The sequence below is a fragment of the Halichoerus grypus genome, chromosome 11 (assembly GCF_964656455.1).
Source record: "Halichoerus grypus chromosome 11, mHalGry1.hap1.1, whole genome shotgun sequence".
In the NCBI taxonomy this organism is placed as follows: Eukaryota; Metazoa; Chordata; class Mammalia; order Carnivora; family Phocidae; genus Halichoerus; species Halichoerus grypus.
This window is the reverse complement of record NC_135722.1, coordinates 59,310,545-59,332,199: the sequence shown is the minus strand read 5'-3', so window position 1 is coordinate 59,332,199 and position 21,655 is coordinate 59,310,545. Positions and strand designations below refer to the sequence as shown.

Sequence of the window (21,655 nt, the reverse complement as noted above, 5' to 3'; positions counted from 1 at the left end):
CAGAGGAGTGTCTGTGCTTATCCTCTTCCAACTTCTGGTGGCTTAGCTGATAGTCATATCATTCAGTTTTTATTTTTTATTTTTTAAATGTTTTAAATTATTTTTTTAAATTTATTTATTTTCAATTTGTTTAACATATGATGTATTATTAGTTTCAGAGGTAGAATTTAGTGATTCATCAGTTGCACATAATACCCAGTGCTCATGACAACAAGTGCCCTCCTTAATGCCCATCGCCCATTTACCCCATCCCCCCACCCACCTCCCCTCCAGCAACCCTCAGTTTGTTCCCCATAGTTAAGAGTCTCCTATGGTTTGCCTTCCTCTCTGTTTTTATCTTATTTTATTTTCCTTTCTATTCCCCTATGTTCATCTGTTTTGTTTCTTAAATTCTACATATGAATGAAATTGTATGTTATTTGTCCTTCTCTGTTTCGCTTAGCATAATACCCTCTAGTTTCATCCATGTTATTGCAAATGGCAAGATTTCATTCTTCTTGAGGCTGAGTAAATTTCCATTGTACATGTGTGTGTGTGTGTGTGTGTGTGTATATATATATATATATATATATATATATATATATATATATATACCTTCACTCCAGTTTTTAAAGCCAGCATCTTCAAATCTTTCTCTGCTCTGTCTTCACATCACCTGCTCTTCTGTGTGTGTGTCAGATTTTCTTCTGCTTCTTTCTTATATGGGTAGATGCAGTTGCATGTAGGGCCCACCTGGATAATCCAGGATAAGGTCTCTATCTCAAGGTCCTCCACTTAAACACATCTTCAAAACCTCTTTCTCTCGTAAGGTAACATTTACAGATTCTTGGGACCTGATGTCCTCGGTGACCATTATCAGTCTTCCATGTAACTTACAAGTTTGCCGTTGCCTATAAAATAAAGTCCATACTTATTATCGGGGACTACAGACCTCTATGAGTCTGACCTTCATTTTCTTTTCTCTCCAGATCTTCCCTGATGGCTTTCTATATCCCTAAGAAAATTTTTTCCCCAAACACCTATTTTCCCATTTCTTAAAATTCCTAAGAAATTTTTTCCCCAAACACCTATTTCCCCATTTCTTAAACCTGAAATACTTTTTCATACTTTGTCCTCTTTTTACAATGTGCTGTTCTCTTCCATAATATGCTTCCCTCTTTTATCTTGGCAAAGATAAAATGATATTTAAAAAAATCATTTATTAAATATATATGGAGTGACTGCAAAATGTTAGCAACTGTGCTGAATGAGCAAGACTGGATCCTGAGCTGGAGGATCTGAGCATCTAGTGGTAGGGGCAGAGGAGAAGTATGATAAATGCCACAGTAGAGAGAGAAATACACAGGATACTCTAAGAACTGAAAGGATAGGCCTAGAGAGGATAGGAGAACAGGGGATATTATCCTTTTAAAGGCAATATCTGAATCAAGTCTTAATACAAGTCTTAAGCAATAAATTAGTAGAAGTACCTAACAGTGATTGAATGGTGGAGGTTGATAGGGAGGCTTTCAAAATTAATGGGTTCTGCTTTTTTTTTTTAGTTTTTTTCCCCCTAGTTTTATTGAAATACAACTGACATATAGCATTGTATAAATTTAAGTTGTACAATGTGATGATTTGATGTGCATTTTTGTATACTAACAACAAAATATCTAGAGATATTTTACAATAGCATTGAAAACAATAAAATGCATAGAAATAAATTTAACCAAGGAGTTAAAAGATTTTACACTAAAAACTATAAGACATTAATGAGAGAAATTAAAGAAGACACACATTAATGGGAAGATATATCATATTTGTGAATCAGAAAAAATAATATTGTTAAAATGTCCATATTACTCAAAACTGCCTGTAGATGCAATACAACCCCTATCAAAATTCCAATGGTAATTTTCAAAGAAAAAAAAATCCTAAAATTCAAATATAACCTTAAAAGACCCCAAATAACCAAAGCAGTCTTGAGAAAGAACAAAGCTGGAAGTATTGCACTTCCAGATTACAACTATCCTACAAAACTGTAGTAATCAAAATGGTAGGATACTGACATAAAAACACGTAGACCAGTGGAATAGAATAGAACTCCCAGAAATAAACCGCTTATATAGACAGTCAACTAATATTTGACAAGGGAGCCAAGAATATTCAATGAGGAAAAGATGATCCTTTTTTTTTTTTTAAGATTTTATTTATTTATTTGACAGAGAGAGAGATAGTGAGAGAGGGAACACAAGCAGGATGAGTGGGAGAGGGAGAAACAGGCTTCCCGCAGAGCAGGGAGCCCGATGCAGGGTTTGATCCCAGGACCCTGGGATCAGGACCTGAGCCAAACGCAGACGCTTAACTACTGAGCCACGCAGGCGCCCCTGATATTTTCAATAAATGATACAACTGTTGATAAAACTGTATGTTTACATGCAAAAGAATGAAATTGAACCCCTGTCTTGCACAGCTCACAAAAGTTAACTCAAAATGGATTAGAAACATAAATATAAGACCTGTAATTGTAAAAACTACCCCCCCAAAACCAGGGAAAAATCTCCTTGACGTTGATCTTGGTAATGATCTTTTTTTTTTTTTTTTTTTTTGGATATGGTACCAAAACACAAGCAACAGAAGAAAAATAAACAGGTAGGACTACATTAAACTAAAAAGTTTCTGAACAACAAAAGAAATTATGAAGAGAACCAAGAGGCAACTTATGGCATGGGAGAAAATATTTGCAAACCATGTATCAGTTAAGGGGTTAATATCCAAAATATATAAGGAACACCTATAACTCAAGAACAAAAGAACAGATAGTCTGATTAAAAACTGGGCAGAAGGGGATGGCTCAGTGGGTTAAGTGGCAACTATGGATTTCAGCTCAGGTCATGATCTCAGTGTGGAGTCTGCTTGAGATTCTCTCTCTCCCTTTCCCTTTTTCCCACTCTCTCTCCCTCTCTAAAATAAATAAATAAATCTTTAAAAAAATAATAATAAATGGGCAGAGGAACTTAACAGACTTTTTTTTTTTTCCAAAAAAAGATATACAATTGTTTATCATCTTAAGGACGCTGGTTTTCTATCCTTTAACATGTGATTTGCCAACAGTAGAATGAATTTTACTTTTATGTTTTGAACACAACCTCATGAGAAACCCCAATAAAGAAACAAGTTAAAGGACATTTTACTTAGTCATACTCATTTTTCAGATCTTAGTTTAAGCACTATTTTATGAGGAACCCCCTCCGTACCTCATGGGCCATATATTCTCTTATAGAACCTTATGACATCTGGTACTTCTATTATAACTCTCATCACTTTTGATTCTAATTAATTGTTTAATATGTCTTTCCTGGACATATAAACAAGCTGTTATAAATTAAAGTACTTTTATGAATTAAAAGTTCTGAAATGGCAAGGAACATGAAAACTTTGTTCATTGCTTTAATATCTGAGACCGAGTAGTATACCTTACACATGTTAGGTTTTTAACAAATGATCCTGGAATGAATTAATATAAGACAAGAAAGACTTAAAACTCACATTGAGTTCCACAGATGCCAACACTCTGACATCTCATACTGTGTTTTAAGTGTTTACTTGCTCCTTCACAAACCTCACTATTGCAATGTATGAAGGACATGAATAAAGCAGATATATCTGAGCTTTGCCTAGTTTTAATTAAGCATGGCACATCTGATGTACTGGTTTATAGCGGTTTTGCTTTGTTTTCAGCAGACATGGCCTGAATTTAAAAAATAAATCAGGGTAGGACTACAATTTTGCTAATCATTTATACATTCCCAAAGTTTCAATATACATATCCAGATATGGAAGGAGAAACTGTACTGTGTTAGCTTTACTGAAATTATTTTGCCTGGCAGCAAATTTTAGTATATTAATTATCTTCAATGTGTTAAAATTTTATTTGACATATTTAAGTAGATATGTTGTTTTTAATTAAGGATTTTAACTGACAAAATATAATTTAAATTAGTCATTTTCAGTCCTCCTGAATCATTTCTGTGGAGCCATAAGGTGCTGTAAACTGTTTGGAAACCAAAGCTATAGATAATCCAGAGGAACTAGGGAGCTCTAACTGTAAGTGCTGTAAAAAAAAGAAAACAGGTGAAGTCTTCTGTAAGTCTAATTATAGGAAAAATCTTTTTAACTATCAGTAAAAACCCATGTGCAATTTTAAAAATTGATAGATTTGACTACATAAAAATAAGAAAACAAATTTTGAATAGCAACAATTCAGACAAAAAAATGACCACCTGGAAGTAAAATCTGCCATGCATATCAGAGAGAAAAGACAAATATTCCTAATTTTTAAAGGAAAAATTGAAAGGGAAATAAAGAAATACAGAAAATTGGGCAAAAGCTGTTAATATATAATTCACAAAAGATAAAAAGTGGACCTTAAATATATGAAAAGATATTTAACTTCACTCATGTTAAGAGAAATCAAAATACTAGACCAAGGAACTATTTATCATGTAGTAGATTGTCAAAAATTGAAAAACATGACCCTACAGTCCATTGGTGAGGCTGTGGGGAAACGCATGCATTACTGGTGAGAATGCTGTATGGTACAACTAGTATGGAGGTTGTACAGATGTACTTACCTTTTGACCCAGAATACTCACTTGTAGGGATTTACCCTAAGGATACACCACCAAGCATATAAAATTGCACATGCACAACTGTGTTTATTGTATCATTATTTATATCTGCAAAATAATGAAAATTACTCAAATCTCTAACCAAACAATATTCGTTAAACTATGGTGTGTGTAAACCACACACACACACACACACACACACACACACACTTGAGTACTATACAGCTGTACAAAAGAATGAGGAAGACCTCTGAACTGATATGGATTGATTTTCAGGAGACAGCGTAAGTTAAAAAAAAGTACATAAAGCATATATGCCATCCTACATTTTGCATAGGAAAGAAGTGAAAATAAGAAAATTTGAATGTATCTTTTTTTAATTGCAAAAAGAAAAACAAGAAATATAAGCCAGAAAATAAGAACTGGTTAAATATTAAGGATACAGTGAGCACAAAATGGGGTGGTAAGAATACAGGAGGAAATGACAATTGAGTATATTCTTTTATATAGTTTTGATCTTTGAAATTGTGTTAATGTTCTACATATTCCAAAAATAAAATTAATTAGAGTGAGGGGGGAAACTGAAACTAAACTGAAGGGGAAAGAAGGAAGGATTAATTTAAGGTAAAGTTTTCATAGAATTTGACTTTGTACTCTCAGTCAGGAGTAAGAGGTGTGAATAGGAGGAATAAATGCCAACAAACCAAACTCTTTTTAATAGTTTTCTTTTCTTTTTGGTGGTCGTATGGACAAAGTAATTCCAAAAGTATTTTAGGTATATTATAGAGTTGAGTCAGTGAATAAATATGTTGACATTAAAGCAAGACTGGGGTTTCAATGTGATTGAAGTATAATACAAATATGAAATGATACAAGGCAAAAAACAAAAACGATTCTCCGGAACTTGTGAATTCATGATTTCTAATATACATATGTGTATGTGTGCCTCTGTGCATTGTACATTTATATATGCATTTGCATGTGTCCATATATTTTGGTGTATGCACTCATGTATATTTTTATGTATATATGTATGCATGTTTCCTAGTTCTGTCTGCTACAAGGGCCAGGAATCAAAGATACTCCAACAGCAATAAGTAAACCTAGTTTCTACATGTTGATATCTAACACCGTTCCTCACTGTAATAAAGTAGAGATCCTCAGAGAGGTGGCCAATTAGGTACAAGATGAGCCTGACGAATTGTATTAGCTAAAAAGTCATGGAGTGCTCCAAAAAATAATGATAGCATGTCCCAAGAACATGGGAAGTTGTGTGACAGAGCTTTCACTGGACAGATCGGGAGTAAGTTGAACACAAAAAAGATTAAGTACAGTAAATAATTTTAAACCTTAAAAAATAGAAATTAATTTCACCATATCCAATAATAAATAGATCAAATCAATTAACCAGTCATTGGAGGGAAAAGGAGGGCCCTTGAGTACAGTAAAATTCCAAGGGCCAATTGTTTAATGCAAAGGAAGCATACAATTTAGAAAATTAATGTTTTGCATTGTCATAGTAAAGACTGGATCAGAAAAGAGCCATTAATGGATGCTAATCCAGGGAGAAATTTTGATGAGGCATAGGGTATTTGCATAGTCTGTCCATCATATATATACAGACACACACATATATATAGACTGTGTGTGTGTGCACATACATGTGAGTGTGTACATTTTTGTATGTGTACACACACACACACACCCCTAAAAAAGCCTTACACAAGCAGATGCTGTTTGAGTAGTTGCTATTATTAAGTAACTATATTGTGTTTAATGTATTATTATGATATCTCTTTGGGTCTGACAATCTGGGCTGCTTTCTTTTTGGCTGAGATCAGTTTCTCCTGAATCTTCTCTAACTAGTCTAGGGGCTACTTTTTCGCATTCTCCATCAGCAGCTATAAGCAAGCATTAAGAGTTAGGGCTAGAGTAATTACAACAGCTACCACTAAGGGTGTCAGTGCTGGGATTTAAGAAAGCTGGATCTAGCCACGTTTTCTGGCAATGAAACTCTCAGAGTAAATGCATCTAAAAGGCAAAAAATGGTTTGATTTGTGTACCAAGAGGCAGAACATGATATGAAAGCACCTTAGCTTGTTTGTAATGACTCAGAAGTGGTCCTTCCTCACACACTCAGTGCCAAATAAATCAATTTTTCAACTTTGACTTGCACTTGACACTGTCTTTAATCTGTGAACTATGAAATGCAAAGAAATCTTGCACATACTCCTCTCCCCCCATCTGCGTGTGGCTGTCAGCCGAACAGTCAACAGCGCTCTGTAACAGAAGTTAATTGGGAAGAGCTGGATGTCTCCAGCTCCTTTGGTAATTATTGAAGTCACTCTGCTGGCATGGAAGAGAGCCTTTTGCCTCCACACTATTTGATAAAGAGACTCTTTTTCCTCCTTATATGGTCACAGAACCCAAACAAAACTAAGCACTTTCTGTTTGTTTGATAAACCCCAGAATTACTTTAAGGTTGGATACACTAAGCTTTAGGTTCAATTCAGTTCAATTCAAGTGCATTTTAAATCCTTTAGAGAAGAAGGCATGTCTAATTCACTTCTCTGTCCCCAGTGCTCAGTCCAGCACCTGACATATAATAAATGTTCAGTGTTAGGAATTTTTATTATTAATACTATTATTATTATTACACCTGTCTCTAGTTCCTGTTATGTATGAGTCTCTGAAATGAGCATTTAAAGGGAAAAATGTTTAACTCTCAAGTTGCACACATTTGGGTTGAAACCCTAGCTATAATATTAACAGCTGTGTTTTTGTAGGCAAACTGTTTCATCTCACTGAACATCAGTTTCCTCTCCAGTACTATGAGGATTATGTATAACTCAGAAGGTTGTATCGATTAAATGAGTTAAAACTATTAAAGTGCCTAGTACACTGACTGACATACAATAAGTGCTTAATAAATGATAGTTTTCTTCCCTTGTTTCTTAATGTGTCCAGAAACTATTTGAATTACTTATTCATGGCTAGTATCTTGCTTCAGATCTTTGCCTTTGACAATATTAATTTTGGACAGAACAAGTCCTATTTTCTCTCTTTGTCCTCTATCACTCTCCATTCCAATATCTCTTCCATTTGTCTCATTTTAATTAAAGGATATCTTTTAAATAGGGATTAAAACACTCAAACAAGGTTTTTGTTGTGTCCTACTTATGTGGCAGGCACTAAGGCATGCATTGGAAATAATAGAAATGAGTACAACATAATGTCTTCCCTCAGGGAATTTGCAGCCTTGTCAAGGAAACAGGGATATATGTACCCAACTCAACTACAGCATGAGAAGTTTTCGGAGAGAGAGAGATTCTTTTTTCTTTTTTTTTTTTAAGATTTTATTTGTTTGTTTGTTTGGGAGAGAGAGAGAGCAGGAGGGAAAGGGAGAGAGAATTTGAAGCAGACTCTGTGCTAAGCACAGAGCTCAGTGTGGGGCTCGATCTCACATCCCTGAGATTATGACCTAAGCCGAAACCAAGTGTTGGACACTTAACCAACTGAGCCAGCCAGGCACCCTTTGGAGAGAGAGATTCTTAAAATCAAAGTGCTGTATGAGAACTGTCAATGCCTCATGTTAGGAAGCAGGTGAATTGCATTGATAAGGATTCAGGTGGTAGGAGGTGTCCTTTCAAGTGGGCTTTGAAGGATTATCCACTGTTTCCTGGACAGGGGATAGGTGAAAGATCTTTTTACAGAGAGGGGACAGCATGTGCAAAACTACATAGTGAGGCATGTAATAGGAGATAAAAATATGTATCTGCTGTCACATGGTTACATGCTATATTGTACATGTATGCAGTGGGAGAGTATTGTTCATGAGCTACGCACAGATTGAGATATCTTCAGAAAGGTACCTGGTGGTGGTATAGAAGGTAGGTTGCAGATATTCCATACCACTTCTGAAGATGGAGTGTGGATGTCGCTGTCTCAGTTGGGGTGAAGCTTCGGAAGTGGCTTTTCCTCAGGCTCAGTCTTTATCTGTAGAGCTACAATACCTTGAGGATTAGTGCCAGTCCATAGCCTGGGGCTGGAGAAGGGCCAACCTAAATTATTAAAAGTAGTGAAGAGGCAAGAGCACAGGAAGAGTATTTATTAATCACTGATTATGTAACTTGTTGGAAGGTCAGAAGGGAGAGAGACTGAAGACAGATTAGAGACTGAGTAGGAGCCTAGGATAACTGTCTACATGATGTGTTCCTTCACTAAGTGACAATGGTAGTGGAGGAGGAGTATGAATATTTTAGAAGCATTTGCATGAAGCTTCAGGAAGCTGGCGGACATTTAAGTACAGAAAGTAAGTGAAGCAGATAATTTGTATACTTTAGTGACAGATGGCACGATAACGTGGAATCAAAAAGAACTGTTATTTGAGTTTCTTAACCCTAATGTGTTCGATAGAAACAGGATTTTCTATTTAAACAAATGACTAGACTTGTCTGTAGAAGTGTAAGTAGTAATGTAATTCATGAACCTTTCTATTGTCTATACTTCAGTCCTACTTTAAAAAAATGAAATTGGAACTTAGAGCTAATAATTTGACACATTCAGAAAGGTAGTAATAGTCCATAATGATTTTTATAGGGCATGCTAAAGGATGACTACTGCTTTCTAAATCATATTTGCACTGAAATGGAAAAAACACTGAAAAAAATCACAAAACTGTGATTTATAATGTTGATCAAACTCCCCTAATTTTCCATAGAATTCATTTGGCGTTACTTTCTCATGAATGTTAATAAACTCAAATAGTAGTGCTTATTGAATCACCATTGTAAATCCCAGCTGTTGCCAAACTTCACAAATTGACCTTAACAGTTCATACTCATAACCTTAGATAGGGGAAGGCATTTGGCTGAATAGAGTTAAATGAACAAAGTATTGTATAACCTGAGGCTACAAGGTGGTGAAAGGTAAATCCACTGCAAGGCAGGAGCCCCGTAATTCAAGCTTTGAAGATCCAATTCTATGCACATTCTTATTATTTTGTAAAGTGTTTCTAAAGTTCTATATTAAACCAATCAACAAATATCTATTTTGTACTTGCTGCTTACAGGGACTTTTGGTAAACTAAAATGCATACTTCTGTGGTCAGTTTTTCAAAACTAGCTCTTCATAATGCTTATGCCATTTATAGTGTACCAAGATGCCTCTTTATCACAGAAATATGACTGACTATAGCAAGAATCTTTGCTTTATTTTTATTTCTATTTTATTGATGAGAAAAAAATGAGTCTCTGAGAGATTAAGTGAAGTAATTGGCCAAGGTCGCCAAGATTTGAACTTAGGTTGATAGACACTAAATTTCTTTCCCTTCCCATTATATTATTTGGTCTCACATCCTCGGTTTTTTATAGTCAGTTTTTCTTTCTTCTTCTTCTTTTTTTTTTTTAAAGGGAGCTGCTTCATGCAACTTGCATTTTTCTAATTCTTAATTCTTTTCTGTATAACTGTTTTATCCCAAATGTTTCTTTAAACATTAAATAATGAAGTAGTACAATAGATTTAAAATAATAATATTGAATTTTTATTGGACTTTTTTATTGCAATATAGTTGACATACCATGTTTTATTCATTTTAGATGTAAAGTATTATATTAGATTCAGGAATACAACATAGTGATTCAACAATTCTATACATTAGGCAATGTTCACCACCATAAGTGTAGTCACCATCTGTCACCATACAACATTATTTCCATTATTTCAATATTATTGACTATATTCCCTATGCTGTACTTTTCATCCTGGGATTTATTTATTTTATAACTGAAAGTTTGTTCCTCTTAATCCCCTTCACCTATTTGGCTCATCCCTTCAACCCTCTTTCCTCTGGCAACCACTAGTTTGTTTTCTGTATGTATGAGTCTGTTTCTGTTTTTCATTTATTTGTTTGTTCCATTTTTTTTTTAACATTCTACATTTAAATCATATGTCATGGGGCACCTGGGTGGCTCAGTCGTTGAGCGTCTGCCTTCAGCTCAGGTCATGATCCCGGGGTTCTGGGATCGAGACCTGCATCAGGCTCCCTGCTCAGTGGGAAGCCTGCTTCTCCCTCTCCCACTCCCCCTGCTTGTGTTCCCTCTCTCGCTGTGTCTCTCTTTGCCAAATAAATAAATAAAATCTTTAATAAATAAATAAATCGTATGTCATTTGTCTTTCTCTGACTTACTTCACTTAGCATGATACCCTCTAGGTCTAACCATGTTGTCATAAATGGCAAGAGTTCATTCTTTTTTATGGCTGAGTAATATTTCATTGTGTGATATATATCTTCTTTATCCATTCAACTACTGATGGACACTTAGGTTGCTTCCATAACTTTGATACTGTAAATGAAGCTACAGTAAACATAGGACTGCATATATCTTTTCAAATAAGTATTTTTGTTTTCTTTCAGTAATTCCTAGCAGTTGAATTACTGGATAATATGGTAGTTTTATTTTTAATTTTTTGAGGAACCTCCATCTTGTGTTCCACAAGTGTCTGTACCAATTTACATTCCCACCAGTGCATGAGGATTCCCTTTTCTCCATATCCTCCCCAATACTTGTTATTTCTTGTCATTTTGTTTTAGCCATTTTGACTGGTGTGAGGTGGTATCTCATTGTAGCTTTGATTTGCATTTCCCTGATGATGAGTGATGTTGGGTGTGTCTTTTCATGTGCCTATTGGCCATCTGTACATCTTCTTTGGGGAAAAAAAAAATGTTTGTTAAGGTCCTCTGCCGATTTTAATCAGATTATTATTATTTTGGGGAGATTGAGTTGTATGAGTTATTTATATATTTTGCATATCAATCTTTTGTTGGATATATTGTATGAAAATTGAACAACATTGGGTACACATTTTAAGAGAAACAGGTTTTTATTTTTAATGTGTTCATACTAGTAGCTTTTTTACTTTGTTCTCATGGTCAGATGTTGTTTTTCTTTTCTTTTTTTTTTTTAAAGATTTTATTTATTTATTGGAGAGAGAGAATGAGATAGAGAATGAGATGACAGAGAGAGAGAGCACAAGGGGGGGAGCGGGAGAGGGAGAAGCAGACTCCCCGCTGAGCAGGGGAGCCCGACACGGGACTCGATCCCGGGACTCCAGGATCATGACCTGAGCTGAAGGCAGTCGCTTAACCAACTGAGCCACCCAGGCGCCCAGATGTTGTTTTTCTAAGCCTACATTCCTTGCATAAGTCCTGCTATTGTAGCTTTTATAGTATGAGGGTAGAGATAATTGTGCCTATATTGTATTCTTTTTTTTTTAAGATTTTATTTATTTAGGGGCACCTGGGTGGCTCAGTCGGTTAAGCATCTGCCTTTGGCTTAGGTGTTATCATGCTTAACCGACTGAGCCACCCAGGTGCCCCTTGTATTCTATTTTTATCAGGGCTGTCTATTGTCCCTTTATGATTATGATACTATAGATAAACACAAAGATAGGAAAAGATGTATTCAAGAAAGTTAAATTTTACTAAATGTGTGATATTTTTGGAAGTTACTTAATCTTTGAAAAACTTTGGTTTCCTCTTCCATTAGATGGGGATAATAATCAAATATTATAGGGTTATAGTGAGGATTAAATGAACCAGTGATTTAGACGGATAGATGGATAGGTAGGTAGGTAGGTAGATAGATAGATAGAAGATAGATAGATAGAACAGTACTTAGTAAATGAAGTGTAAGTCTGAGGAAAATATAATTGACCATTGAAGAACATGAGGGTTGAGGGCACAGATTCCCTGCATAGTCAAAATTTTGCATACAACTTTTTGACTTCCTAAAAACTTAACTACTAATACTGAAAACCTCAAGCGATCACTTTTTATTGTGATAGAGGGTTTACTGGAGATAGGAACTTCTCATACAAAGATGATTAGTGTCACACAGCATTTTAAGGAGATACTTGTAACACTTAAGCTCACCACAATAGCAACAGGAGGCGGCTACAAAATTATTATAGTAGTATGGTATGTACTACAGTTAATTTTGTACAGTTCTGATTTAATATTGCATCTTTACATTTGTTTACATTTCTCTCAATTCTGAAAGGTGCCATGTATAGTCTGTATTTCGTGTGCGTAAGTGTTGATAGATTTTAACTTTTTATAATAGATTTGTGTATATCTTGTGGTCGTAAATGATAAAATAGACTAGTATCAACACATTATATGCATTCATGACATACCTAACTTTTTTCTATTTTTTAAAAATATTTCTAGATTATGTGGCTTGTCTGCAAGTTTTTCAAATTATCACAAGTCTCCAAAATTTTTTTCAATACATTTATTGAAAATATGTGCATATAAATGGACCCACACGGTTCAAACCCATGTTGTTCAAGGGTCATTCGTACAAGACGTGTATTTAAATAAAGTTAACATTTATTAAGCACTTTTTATATGCAAGGCCTATTCCAAGTACTTTATATAATCTTATATTTATATCCATTACAAGACATGTATCTTACTATTTCTGTTTTACTGATGATAAAACTGAGATTTATTTAATTTATTTTTTTATAAAACTGAGATTTAGATTAGATAGGTGTTTTGCTGAAGGTCTCACAAGTATCAGATGAATGGAGACAAGATTTAAATTCATGTCTTACTGACTTTAAACCCAATGATTGTAAGCCATACTTTATGCTGTATTTTAAAATTTACCTTTATTTGTTAAGTGGGATGTATATAACCTACTATTTGATGTATAGATGCTGGTTTATGGGGATAGCGAACATGGACTAAAGTGGTATAGTTAAGTATCAAAATGTCAGGAGCCTAGGACTAGCTAAAAATTGAACATTCTAATGTTGACTGTTATAATTAATCAGATGTCCTAAAATAAAGTGCTAGGAACCACATTTCACCCTTTTTGATACTTTCTCTAAATGGCTATTATGGGATACAGTTGTAGTTTCAGTACAGGACTGAGCCAAGATAAGACTGGAAAAGATATGGGAAGTTCTTCAGTCTAAATAAGCATCATGTCAGGTTTAAGCATTGTTGATATGTTTGATCATCCTTTTCCCCAAATGTTTGGAGCATCACAAGATCAATGAAGCTCCCAGGTTTTGTAGCTAAATTAGTATCCATCTTTTTCTTACTATCCCATGAACTATAGACACCACAGCTAATTAGTGCCAACAACCTACAAATCAGGGCTAGCAGGAAAGTTATGTTTTTCAATTTTGGGGTATTAAATAATGGTATGTAGAATTGAAATGATATAGTAGAAAGAAAGATGGGCTTATCTCCCTGCTTTGTCACATAGTAGCTGTGTGATTCCAGACAAACTACTTTCTTTCTGTGTCTCACTTTCTATGAGATTTAAGGTCAAGAAGTCCCAGATTCAAATCTTATCCCTGTTCCTTAATAGCTTTTTGACCGTTGTCAAGACCTTTTATTTGCTCTAAATCTCAGTTATATATTTATAACTTTATAACTAGAACTTTCCTATGAATACCTGCTTCATAAGGTTATGAGGATTAAGCTAGCGTAATATATATAAAGCATTGATTGAACATAACAAGCATTTCATAAATGTTAGCATTACTGAACATATATATCACATTTTTCCTATCACTTGTATTTTGTTCCCTCTGTGTTAGTCACATCTTCAGGCTCCACTTGTAATTCCAGTTCTTCTGCTATTTCTACCACATGTACAGTTACTGCCCCCACTCAAGTCTTGAACCCCTCAAAGTCATTCATGAGTCCATGAATTCTCTAAAAGAATATACAAAAATGAGTATTTTTATTTTTCAGTAAGAATATCTGTCACTTCCATCAGCTGTTTTGAGGGCACCCCTAGAGGTCTCAATTTAGAAAAAAGGGTGGACCCTGATCCATAATTATAGCTTTGGCAGCACTGTTGATCCCCACTTGCCTGGACTTTGAATTCCAGAATAACTGGATTCAACTTCTAGATTCCTTCCCTGGTTGTTCTGTGACTTAACTTAAACCTCAGTTTCCACATGTGTAAAACTGGGATGGTAGTACCTACCTCTCAGGCTTGTGTCAATAATGCATATCAAAAAGAATCTCAGTAGGGGCGCCTGGGTGGCTTAGTTGATTAAGCATCTGCCTTTGGCTCACTCAGGTCATGGGCCTGGAGTCCTGGGAATGAGCCCCACATTGGGCCCCCTGCTCAACAGGGAGTCTGCTTCTCCCTCTCCCTCTGCCCTCCCCCCTACCCCACTTGTGCTCGCTCTCTGCTCTCTCTCACACACACACTGTCTCTCTCTCTCTCAAATAAATAAGTAAAATCTTTTTTTTTTTTTTTTTAATAATCTCACTATATGGCAGTTTGTAGGTATTAAAAAGTAGTGGTCCCTTTCACACTGGTTTCTACCTCAGACCAGAAGGATACCTTCCTTACCACAGATCAGTCACAGATTATTGACTGATTCTCAGTGGTCAGGATCCTGTGCTTCAGAGAATAGTCACATATAAAAGTTATATAAAGGTCAAAACACAATTAATGATCATTAAAACAGAAAACCTTGGCTCATGCCCCTGGTCTCCATATAACAATTCATATATATCAGGTCATACACCTTATATTGTACCTGCAGTTGCCTATAACTTTATATGTAATTCTGTCACAGTTGTGTGGCATTGTGATTCAGACCTCCTCAGTCATTACAGAAACTAGTTTCCATGTACATAAGGTGTGATAAGTGACACAAGTGCACATTTATCCTTCAGATGTTTCTCACAATAAGGGGAGACTAGGGAACTTCAAGTTATACAGCAGCACAGACTAAGAACCCCTTGTAGGAAGAAAAGGGGCTGCTGAGAGCCATAGAACTGTATACCAATGGTGATAAGTAAAAACAAAGTGGTAGTGATATGATGGTGGAGGGGTATTTTATAGAATAATTAAATGTCCCTGTAAGAAAACAGAGTAATCATTTGGACAAATAATTGAGTCATTATTATAATATAACAAAAATACATGTTAGGGTCTTCCTATTGCTATTTCAGATTATTCCAGCCATGACACACATTTTGCCTCCTTTTAGTGAAAATCTGTAACAGCCACCAGCATTTATGTCATAGAGCTACTGACATGAAAAAGAGCATCAGCTCAGCCTATGGATCCAAAGTAGTCATGCTGAACTCTATACCTGAGTTCTTTCTCTAAGTGACCGAAACCTGGCCTCTCAAGTGCCAGAATCTGGCATAAAGTGGGAGTTTTTCATGAATAGATTTCTTTATAAGCAAAGTATTTTGAAAAGAACTTGTGTTCTATACAGTTTGTATAGAATATTAATGATAATATTTTCTATGACAAGTGATATTCCCATTTATCACTGGAAAAACTGTAAATCCCTTACCATTATACATGACATATACACATAAATATATATATATATTTATGTTAGAGACCTAATAAATATATGGAGACACAATGATGAAGAAACATGTCGTGGGCTCTACCTTTAGTGAGCTTCTGCTCTGTTGAAGAAGTCAAACTTTAAAACAGTTACAACTGAAGTGGTGGTAGGAGTGATAAATGTGGGATGGGAAATCTATGATAATATGAGATCATGTAACAGGAATACCAAACACAGATTCAGAGATTCAGGAAAGACTTCTCAAAAGAGGTGACACCAGACTGACCTTAAGGATGAGTAAGAGCTAACCAAATGAGCAGTGGGGGTTGAAGGAAAACACTAATCCTGACAGATGGAGGTTAGATGCACAGGACCAGACAAGTGAGGCATGTGATATATTCTAGGAAGTGGAAGAACTTCAGTATGTCTAGGGTATAAATCAGCAAGTGGACAGGACATTGTAAAAAGATTAGGAAATAGAATAACTTTGAATGAGAAAAGACATAGAATTGTACAATGGCTACTCTCTGAAAACTTCTCTAAACTTTCAGATAAACGCTCACTATTCCCTTACTCGCCATAGGTCCAGATAGCCATGGATTGTTGTGCCTAGAGAAAAACAATAATTACTGCTTGTTGTTTGCATGGTAGACATGGGATGGTTCATTTCTCACATACCATCAAAGTGAAGTAATCTTCAAAAGCTTTTATATAGGAAGGTTAAAAGACAAAAATTTTGAATGAAATTTTCATTCTAGTGGAGAAGATAATCAACAAGTAGAGCAATAAGTATATAATATAGTATTAGATACCAATAAAATATGAAGAAAATGAATGCTTGGTGACTTAAATAAAATGAAAATGGCTTAAAATGAGCCCTTAGAATAACAGGTATCTAAAATTATTCTGATTTCCTTTAAACCAGGGAGCTTTCTACACAGGATATTAGAGTCCTTCTAACTAGATCCAGGAAATCCTAGGCTTTTACCTACTACTGATATTTTTGTTTGTTTGTTTTACTGCCCACTATTCTAAAGCATGTTGTAGAATAGATCGTATTCCACCTATCTGACACCATGCAGATTAGAAATTACTTGGACTCAAGAGGTTGAGAATGAGATAAAAAACAAATAGCTCTTCTTTGTATCATTTGTATTATTCTAATAAAAAAATGCTTTTCATTTTCCATTAACTTTATTATTCCCTTAATTATATAAATGTATAAAAGGCATGTCATATCACAACCTAAAGTGGCATGCTGCTAAATTATGGTTAATAACAGAAACTTCTAAAAAAAGAACAATAACTAGTAGAAAGCATATGAACAAAACTAAAAATTAACTTCATTCTTTATTCTTTTTTAAAAACTTGTTTTCCTAAAGTCAAATAAGTCTGATCAAAATGAAACTCCACAATTCACCCATTTGTTGACTAAAAGTAGAGATCTCCATTTTCATTGATCTACAACTGTTTCCTCTGTTTTAAATGTTATTAAAAGATAATAATTTAGGGGCTCCTGGGTGGCTCAGTCGGTTAAGCGTCTGCCTTCTGCTCAGATCATGATACCAGGGTCCTGGGATCGAGCCACAATAGGGCTCCCTGCTGGAGGGGAGCCTGCTTCTCCTCCCTCTGTCCCTTCACCCTGACTCGTACTCTCTCTCTCACGCTCTGCTCTCTCTCTCTCTCAAGTAAATAAAATCTTTTAAAAAAAGATAATTTAATTCATCTCTCAGTTTCCAAAGTAATTTACCTTCTATAGTATTGTTTCAAGGTTTAAAAGCGTGCTTTCTTATTCACATTGTATTTACATGTTAAAATTAAATGATGGAATTATTATGATTCTTCACGTTTGACTCTAGCTGCTATAGGATATGATGCATACATATATTGAGAAAGCTTTCTAATATAATTCAGTTACAGGAACTAAACACAGATTATGTTGTCCCCTGACCATTAGTCTACCTTGAGTCTTAGAGAGTTTTTAATTTTATTCTTCAACAGTGTGTATAAAAGATGCACTAAAAGCTGCTACTTTCTCAACATCATGGTCACAGTTAGTTAAATATTTAATGCCACAAGTACAAGGTAGGGCATGCAATGAGCATGAACTTGACTATAAAACCACTGTAATGGGTTTAGATCCCTTGGGTCTCCAACGTGCTCTGTACTGTTACAGTAAAGGAGGGAAAAGTCTCATCAAGATGCATATTTAAATAGGAATCTGTCCTGCCATATCCGTTGACAAGATTAATTATAGATCTCTGAACCTGATGTGTTTCTTAATATCTTGAATCCCTTTCCTAGTATGCAGTCAAGCTGCAATATTTGTTGTAGCCTTGTGTAATTCTGGATAATTCTCTTTTCCAGAGTAATACTTTTCAATATATTTTAGGGCTTAATGACTTAACTGAGTGCCTGATAAAAGTTTCCATTAGTAATTGCCATTAATCCTTGCATTTGTTCATTGAAATCAAAACAGTCCTTTTACAATAGTAGCAAAATTCTGAAAGAATGCAAAGGCTCTCTTCATGAGAAAATTCAGCCATTTTCTCTACTGTGTATGTCTTCAAATGAAAGGATGAAACAGTAAATACAGTAAAAATTATTATAAGATATTTTGCTTTGTGAATTACACAGTCTGCCTTAAAAGATAAGAAAAAAGAAAGACCCCAAATTATTTTTTTAAAGCTGAAATTATGGTGATAGTAGATCCAGTATACCATTTGTATTAAAAAATATATAGGTTATATATCAAAGGAGTTTAAAGCACAAGTTTATGGTAAAACAGATGTAGAACTCAATCAGGGTATCAATGTTTACTAATTGGGTAAAGTTATTTAATGTTTTGATCATTAGTTTTCTCATTTATAAAATGGGAAAGGTAAACCAACTTTTTGGATTTGTTATGGTGATTACATAGTATGACACACAGAGGTGATTATCACAATGCTTGGTCCATCACAATCACTAAATGCCAACTTAAAGATAAACAGCTCTTTCCCTTTCGGCTGCTGCAGTGAGAGGAGCTGCCACCATGTTCTCCCACCTGCAATGGATGGATGAACATGCAGAACTGCTCCAGCTTCCTGATCAAGAGGAACAAGCAGACACACAGCACAGAACCCAATAACCTGAAGGCTTGTAACTCCTGCCACGATGGGCTGATTCACTGCAAGACTGTGGGCAAGGAGCTGGCAGTCTATGGCAAATGTGTACTGGTTGTCATGAATTGGAGATCCAGCCAGCAAACCCTGCCACCTCCTACATGTGGGCCACCATCAGCAAGAATGCCCAGGCCGTCCTCAGCAGCATCAGGCACATGATCTGCAAGAACAAGTACAGCCCAGATCTGTGCATGGCTGCCATTTGCAGAGCCAGCACCATCCTGTTCAGCCAGAAGCCTGTGATGGGGAAGAGGTTGGGCCACCCCACTAAGAGCTCCTGAGTACCTGCCCCCCACCTCCAAAGCAATAAAGATGTCAATCACCTAAAGACAAATAAAAATAAACATAATACTTCATACAGTTTGAAATATTTGCCTAGGCTTTCTACTGACCCCATCATCTTAAATGTGAATCCAAGAAGTAAGCTTCATAAAAATCTTTACAGTTGATCCTGATGAAGACTCAGATGTCTTTGTTTTATTGTGATATATCCTCATAATGGATTCTTGAGGAGATATTTATTAATATACTGCATTCAGTATTCTTAAACAGGAAACTAATACGTTCAACCAGCTTTTATTTTTCTCTTATTTTCTTTAATATCTAAGACAGTATTCTTTTTTTTATTATGTTATGTTAATCACCATACATTACATCATTAGTTTTTGATGTAGTGTTCCAAGATTCATTGTTTGCATATAACACCCAGTGCTCCATTCAGTACATGCCCTCTTTAATACCCATCACCAGGCTAACCCATCCCCCCCCCAGAACCCTCAGTTTGTTTCTCAGAGTCCATAGTCTCTCGTGGTTTGTAGGACAGTATTCTTAGTTGCAGGACATAGTAGCTCATTAGCTCTCTGTACTTCTGTGCTCCCATCTCCCCACAATATGGTCCAAGCTCTTTGTTCTCTTCAAGGGTGCACTGCCAAATAGTTTCCCTTCCTGCCACTGACTTGACCTCCTTCATTCATGATTCCATTTTTCTTTCTTTCTTTTTTTATTATTATGTTCAGTTAGCCAACATATAATACATCATTAGTTTTTGATGTAGTGTTCAACAATTAATTAGTTGTTTATAACACCCAGTGCTCATCGCAACACATGCTCTCCTTAATAGCCATCACCCTGTCCCCCCCCACTCCTTTATGCAACCCTCAGTTTGTTTCCCGGAGTCCAGAGTCTCTCATGGTTTGTCTCCCTCTCTGGTTTTTTCCCGTTCTATTTTTCTTTCTAGTCATGCCCAGTCCTCTGGTGATGATGATGCAAAATCCTTATCTCATTTTGGGGGTGGACTGGCTAGCCGTATCTTGGTATAGAGAAAGACAGAGTCTAGGCACTGGATGCCCTTTTGGAAGGCAGATTACAGGGTCACTCTGGAATAGAGGTGAAAACAATATTCAGGGTAGTTGATGAAGAGCACCTTAGGCTGAGGTTAAGTTGGGTAGAAATCGATAAGAAAGGAGATGGTCAAAAAAGAAGTAAGGGATAATGCTAGGGAGGCAAAGCTAGTGGATCAGAATCAAGTAATTGAATGATGGATATGATATTTGTCTTATTTATTTATTATATTTCATTACGGTGGGAAAACACACCCTTAAAGGAACTGAATTAGACTGGACAATAAGAAGGCTGGTTGTCATCATCATCAAAATTCTTAACATCGTCATGAATGTCATCATCATCATCATCACCACCACCACCACTGCTACCATCATCATTATAATCCCATTTGCAGAAAAATAGTAAAGTGTATCAGTGTTACATTGAAACAGTCCAAAAATAGATTAAGGCAAAACTTGGCTATTATTGTATAATCTTTATTCAGCAAGTTATTGATTGACTATAGATTGCTTTTTACTGAGATATAATTCACATAACATAAAATTCACCATTTTATTTATTTATTTATTAAAGGCATATTTATTTATTTGAGAGAGAGAGAGCATGAGAGCATGAGCTGGGAGGAGGGGCAGAGGCAGAGGGAGAGAGAGAATCCACAAACAGACTCCTCACTGAGCGCAGAGCCTGAGTTGGGGCTTGATCCCAGGACCCTGAGATCATGACCTGAGCCAAAGCCAAGAGTCGGCAACTCAACTGACTGAGCCACCCAGGCACCCCAAATTCACCATTTTAAAGTGTATAGTTTAGTGGTTTTCATCCTCCCTTCCATCTATGCCTTAGCAATAGCCTTTCTTGCTATTTGGCCAGGTCTTGTAAACTTGTGGATCTGCTTCTTAGTCAATTAAGACTTACTAATGTGAGTATGTTAGTTTCTTACTATTGCTAGAACAAATTAGGGCAAATTTAACAGCTTAAAATAATACAAATTTAGTATCTTGCAGTTTGGAGATCTTTTTAAGCTATAATCAAAGTGTTACCAGGCTGCATTTCTTCTGGAGACTTAATGGGGAATCCATTTCCTTGCCTTTCCAATTTTCAGAAGCTACCCACATCCTTTGCTCATGGCCCCTTCCTTTGTCTTCAAAGCCAGTAGCATAACATCTTCAAATCTCTCTCTCTCTCTTTTCC

General features: G+C 35.7%; 1 protein-coding gene and 1 pseudogene across 2 annotated transcripts in view; both read left to right on the top strand.

The window, feature by feature from the left end:
• Nucleotides 1–21,655, top strand: part of TENM4 (teneurin transmembrane protein 4) — a 2,958,785-nt gene that overhangs the window by 749,007 nt on the left and 2,188,123 nt on the right. The gene's annotated exons all lie outside the window — the stretch shown is intronic.
• Nucleotides 19,019–19,404, top strand: LOC118525152 (large ribosomal subunit protein eL28 pseudogene; annotated as a pseudogene).